The sequence below is a fragment of the Bos javanicus genome, chromosome 15 (genome assembly GCF_032452875.1).
Source record: "Bos javanicus breed banteng chromosome 15, ARS-OSU_banteng_1.0, whole genome shotgun sequence".
NCBI classification, from domain to species: domain Eukaryota; kingdom Metazoa; phylum Chordata; class Mammalia; order Artiodactyla; family Bovidae; genus Bos; species Bos javanicus.
Genome location: NC_083882.1, coordinates 4,637,108 through 4,643,952, shown reverse-complemented (window position 1 = coordinate 4,643,952; position 6,845 = coordinate 4,637,108).

The following is a 6,845-nucleotide window of genomic DNA, read 5'->3' as shown; positions in this document are numbered from 1 at the left end:
GGGCAGTCCAGTCAGACAGGAGGGCTCCATCGATTGCCTTCTACCACATCATAGCGCTGTCAGATGTGACCGAAAGCCCATCTTTCTGCTGGCTGCTCTCGATCAATGTGATAGATCTGCCCCTCAGAGGCCTCTCTGAATCCTATTATTCTGCCTACACGCATGTGAAGCTAAATTAATGATGATGACTCATGGGCTTCCAAGCATCTGTAAACTGTTATTATCATCATCCACACCAGCACTTTATTGATCTCTTGTATTAGGCACTGACTCCTCGATGACCATTCTTCTTAAGGAAGCCAAAAGTTTAACCATTTTTTCCTTTCTACCAATAGTCAGAGTAAATGTAGATCCAGTCTTTGCCCAAGGCTAGACTAGTGATAATGATTATTAAAACTGTGTGGATTTAAACCTAAACCTGCTTCATAGTCTTTCCTCAAATGCTCCAGGCAAAAAGGAGTTTGCTGGAGATAACTTCATCACGCTGACACATGTACTGAATTGGTTGTCATTGTTTAGTGGCTAAGTTGTGCCCAACTCTTTTACCAAATAGCTAAATAAAACATTACAACTTTTTTGTTTAACACCAAAAACATTTTGTATTAGGGTATAGCCAAATAATAATGTTGTAATAGTTTCAGGTATAAAAGTGAGATTAAAAAAATAAATAAATGGAGATGTGCTCTAAGAGTAAAATACACATCAAATTTCAAACACTTACTGTGGGAAGTAAGGAATATATAATATCTCAAAATAAAAAGTAAATAAAGAAGCCTCAGAGAGCTTCCTTGGCTTCCCAGGTGGCTCAGTGATAAAGAATCTGTCTGACAGTGCAGGAGACATTATGGGGAGGGTGAACATATTCTTCTTTTGAGGGGGCTAAGGGCAGTGGAAAAGTGAGACACTTGCTTTTAATTCTGGCTCATTAGTTCCGGGTATTTGGATATTTTCCCTTTTTTTTTTTTTTTTAAAATTGAGATGTAATTGACATATAACATTGTGAAAAAAAAGAAAACCACATTAAAACTAATTATGAATATATAAGAACAAATTTAATTTTGACCTTTGACACTCCTGTTTCATATTCTCTAATCAAGGATGATCAGAAAACTACTTCAGGACTGCTTTTCTGATCTGCTGTAACCTTTATTTGGTGTTTCTCTGTGTGGTTGACTGGGCTTCCTGACTTTCTCTAATAATTCAGGGCTTAGGTATTATGATTTCAGTCAGGTGCCACCTCTGCAGGCTTGCCTGTCCCCACGCTCATATTGGGCCTCAATTAGTATCTGGCATGAAGGGAACACTCAAGAAATAATACTGAAAGAGTAAATGAGTTTTCTTTTCTTGGGACCATTAATCCTCTACTAACATCACCGACTCGATGGACATGAGTTTGAATGAACTCCGGGAGTTGGTGATGCTGACAGGGAGGCCTGGCATGCTGCGATTCATGGTGTTGCATAGAGTCGGACACGACTGAGCAACTGAACTGAACTGAACCATACATAGGCCCTCCGTAATCACAGGCCTGGCCTAAGGTTTTCTGAGCATTGTAGAAATGGAGAAGGCCTGGTGGCTGTGGTATCAGGAAAGTTTGACAAACAGATCTGTAACAACCATTGAATAAAACACAAGCTCGTTAATACTGTGAGGCACATATAGAGATGCACAGATAACGCATGCACAGACAGCAAAACAAGCATGGGGCTTAATGAACGTACGCATGCCTGTCCAGTCCATCTTAGTTCACTGATTCCTACAATGTCGATGTTCACTCTTGACATCTCCTGTTTGACCACTTCCACTTTGCCTTGATTTGTGGACCTAACATTCCAGGTTCCTGTACAATATTGCTCTTTACAGCATGGGACCTTGCTTCCATCTCCAGTCACATCTACAACTGGGTGTTGTTTTTGCTTTGGCTCCATCTCTTCATTCTTTCTGAAGTTATTTCTCCACTGATCTCCAGTACCATATTGGGCACCTACCGACCTAGGGAGTTCATCTTCCAGTGTCCTATCTTTTTGCCTTTTCCCACTGTTCATGGGGTTCTCAAGCAAGAATACTGAAGTCCAGTGTATGTACTTCATTTAAGTGGAGGACTAGGACAGTGTGACATTCATCCTTGTTATGACCTCTCCTCCACACAGCAGAGTCATAGGTTGTAATCCAGTTCACCTGCAATGCTCTAGGGAAGACAAAATAATTTTAAGCTTGTTCTTCTTTTTACGTATATCTTTACTCCTTCCCCTTTTCAAACACAGGAACTGTAATCTATATTCTCAAAATTCAAACATTTGTGCAACTTTGTTTTGGAGGAGAACCAACTAGTACATATGCTAATATATAGACATCCTAAAGTGTACCTGACTGTGAGAAACATATAGGGTGTTCCCATGAGTTAACCGGATGTGAAATGCATGAGATGCCTTTTTTTTTTTTTTTTTGTGGATGATGCAGAGTGAATGCAATGGCATCAGCAAATAAAAGGATCCACATAGCAGGAGATGTATAAGTGGTTTTCAACCTAAGCTAGATGTGGTTATCTAGCCAACGTCCTACTTTATTAAGATATCACCTCTTATTTAACAGGTCATTTAGACATTTTCCACTTTTTAAGGAACTTCCAGTGTATATGATAGATACAGAGATTAGAACATTACAAAAATGTATTTTTCTCTTGAGATTTTTTTACATTGTTAAATTTGCATTGTGAATGGTAAGTAGGGAGCTTCAGATGCTACATTCTTAAGCATCTGTTCAGCCAATATGTGATTAAATATTATAATCTGCTTCAATCACATTTGCTTCACCATTAATCATAACCCAAAAATTCTGCCTTGCACAATAGTTTTCAGTGTATTCATATTTTGAAAAAGCATAGTTAAATAATTGCTGGGTGATAAGTCCTTATGAAAGCTTCTGTTGTGAAATGTCTGAAACATGGATTAAAAGGTATTAATCATTACCAAAAATAATCTGAAAAATGGGAGAAACGAAAAACAGATAGTTATTATATAATTACTCTTCCCCTCTTGTTTAAATATTGAAAATGAAATTATAAATTATGTGATAAGGACTACTGGATAAAAATAAGCAGAATACATTCATTCTTCATCTCTTTCTTTCTAATTTTTTCTTATATTAAAAATATTTTCTTTAAGTCTATATACTTTGAAAGTTTTCATTTTATGCTGTTTTGAAGAAAGTAAATTGTCAGTATCTCAATTTTGAATTTTCATCCTTGCTTACTAGTCAATATTGATAATGATGGGGTCTCATGGTTAACCCAAATGACAGTATTCTATTAAAACATCAATAGCCATCAGCCCTTTATCAATCATCAATTTCCAGATTTAGCAAATCAGGTGTCTGTTTTTTTTTCCCTATTACTTGGGCTTGCTTCTTTGGTAAATTTCTGCAGGAATAATAAGAGCTTCTTTTGTCACTTTCTGCATAGATTTTCCTAGTTTCTTGGAGAACAGGGGAATCATTTTATGCTGAAATTCTCTGAGAACTTACAGGAGTGTGACCGCTAAAGGGAAGAGACAGGAGGCTGCTCCAGGGAGGGACACCTGCACGCAGATGGCTGACTCTGCTGTGGAAAGGGAGTCGACGGCCTTTAACAGAGGAGCCCAAGAGAAACTGACAACTGAAAAGCAAAGCTAAACATAAACCTTTTATCAAACTTGCATTGAAAGAAAAATGTTTGTATATCTATCTGAAACACATTTTTTAGAATCGGAGAGACCGTGGAATTTATTTCTCTTGAAGATGACTGAGGATTTGGGGCAAAGCATCTTCAGACTGAATCCTTTCTGCTCTTTCCTACCTGTGAAAACAGATAATTCTCGCCCATCAGGAAGGGCCTTAATGCTTTTTGAGCTCTATAAAGTTTCCTTAACTAAAGGTCAAATTATCCAGCATTTAGTTTTAACCAAGGATCATTTTATTTTCTCTTTAAAGAATCGTTTTCTCAAAAGTAGAGAACAAATTGCATATAGCATTAATAAATACTGCTTCTCTCCCAAACGCCTCCTCCTTGCCTAAGGAACTGTATAGTTTCTCAAGCATGGTGTGGATGACTGATTAATCCCCACTACTGGCAAGGGGAATAAACAAAGAAAATTTATGTACACCCACAGATTATACACACACATACACACACACACCCTTGGACACAAATAGCAGTGTGCCTGTATAATCCATTTATTGGATAATCAAAACTTGATCAGATGAAAACAGAGAGCTTCACCATTTTTTCAAACCTTTTGCTTTAAGCCCACTTGGCAGGCTCTTCTCTATCTTTGTCTGGGTAAAATCTTAGTTCCCACTGCACTTGCAGTCCTAATTGGATATCTACTAATCATGTAAAAAACCCAATCATTCTAATATCTACCACCAGAGTTTCATGGATTTAAAGTTCCCTGAGCTCAGAAGGCCCCTGGCCTGCTGAGGAAGGCGGGGTGGCAGTCTCTCTCCCCACACCTGCTCTTCCAGCTCCCTGTCCATCCCCGCTGTCTCTGGAGAGGACTGTATCTCCCTGGGACAGCTGTGCATCTGACTCTGGAGCCCTCTGTACACAACCAATTAGTATTTGTAATATCTCTGCATACACAACTCAGAGACCTCCTAAAATAAGCTGAACTGAAGTGTGTCTTGATGCAGGGAGAAAGGGCCTGGGGGCCGCAGTGGTGGTCCTGGACGCTCTCTGCTTTGACTCTGCTGTGTGGTGTGGTTACTCATATCCTTACAATTATCACTAAAGCTTGAATCTGCATGAGGTCTCAAATTCACGAAAGTCTGACCTGACAAATTATCACCTATGTTATCTTTGACAGCCTAACCCCTTGCATTAAAAGGTAGGGTTGCTTTAAATCTATTTTCTCAAGTTTTGTGCCTAACACCTTTTTTTTTCACTGCTGCTGCTGCTAAGTCACTTCAATCGTGTCCAACTCTGTGTGACTCCATAGACGGCAGCCCACCAGGCTCCCCCGTGCCTGGGATTCTCCAGGCAAGAACACTGGAGTGGGTTGCCATTTCCCTCTCCAATGCATGAAAGTGAAAAGTGAAAGTGAAGTCGCTCAGTTGTATCCGACTCTTAGCGACCCCATGGACTGCAGGCTACCAGGCTCCTCCGTCCATGGGATTTTCCAGGCAAGAGTACTGGAGTGGGGTGCCATCGCCTTCTCTGAATAATAGGGTATAGAAAATATAAATTTCTTTGGTTTTCTTTGGGGGTTCAAATCTGACAGGCACTCCCTGTATGTAAGGTTTTTCCATCTTAAAGGTGGTTCTTTATTTCCACTATGTGACAAATTCCTTAAGGGTAAAGACCATGAATAACTCACCTGCAGATCAGTGTGAATGTACACCTAGCACAATGTAGGTGCTCAAATAAGCGAGTGGTGCTGATCTAAGTTTTTGGCCTTGTCGTTTGCTGGAGTTTGGTAAAGAATCTGCCTGTGATGCAGGAGACCCCAGTTCAATTCCTGGGTCATGAAGATCTCCTGGAGAAGGGATAGGCTACCCACTCCAGTATTCTTGGATTTCCTTGGTGGCTCAGATGGTAAAGAATCACCTTCAATGCAGGAGACCTGGGTTTAATCCCTGGGTTGGAGAGGGGAACAGCTATCCACTTCAGTATTCTTGCCTGGAGAATTCCAAGAACAGAGAAGCCTCGTATGCTACAGTCCATGGGATCACAAAAAGTCAGACAGGACTGAGCGACTTTCACTTTCATGAATGAGAGATGGGCCTGAGTTAACATTTACTTTTGTCTCAGGGGCTTTATTTTGGGGCTGCAGGAGAAGATTGCAGCACAAGCTCAGAAGAAGAGAAGACAAAAGCATCAGCGAATAGCTGGTATATATTCCCTTGTCAAACACTGTGCATAAATTTCAGCCTCTTACAGAGAAGGGGCTGTCTTCAGGAGGCTATGGTGAAACATGGGGCTTAAGTCATTTTGCTTTGGTCATACATCATGTCACAGGTTAAAGGAGAAAGGCCTTCTCTCCTTTATTCTTGGAGAAGTTATTTTTCCAACAGTGTGACAATTAAAGGGATTATAGCACTTTGAGGACTGGCTACTTTGGAAACCCACAGAAAGCCCAGCCTTGGCAGGGATCAGTGTTCACGTGTAGGCAGCAGTGGTTATGGGGAAGGTGCTGTCCTCAAGTAGCATGGAAGACAAGTGTCTATAAAAACAGCATATTGAGAGAATACAAAAGGATTGTTCGTGAGGAGGTAGAAAAAAAGCCTGAGAATTCAAAACACAAATGAATAGATTAGAGGAAGTTTTAATGGGTGGTGTGGGGTGGGTGCGTGGGGTACAAGGTCCTGCATTAAATAGACTGAAGCAATGAAAGAGTAAACAGTGCACACTCACGTCCAGTTGTCCTTAGCTGTTGGTGTTAGGCGGCAAAAGAGGCCATACATTTCAGTGGGTATGCTATAGGAGAGCTCCACTGCAGATAGTAGTTTGTACAAAAAATAGGTTTCTTATGATGCACTGGGTGACTTCCAAAATCACTGGAGGCTGTAGAAGCAGGCTCTGGATTGAGCTTCCAGGAACTCCTACCAGTGATGGGAAAGCTTCCACTTGAACTGTAACAAGCCATCACATTAGGAAGCTGCTAGCCACAGTTTTACCCTGCCTCTCACAGTTTACATCAACAAAACGGAGGCCTCTTAACTCTCCACTTGAAAGAGCTTCAAATTCAAATCCCATAATGATTTTACCAGGTTGGTGCAACCTAAGTGATATCTATAATATTAATTGCAAGGAAATCTGGGAAATACAGTTGTCAGCCTTCCGGCAATAGATTTGATGAAGACACAGAAGA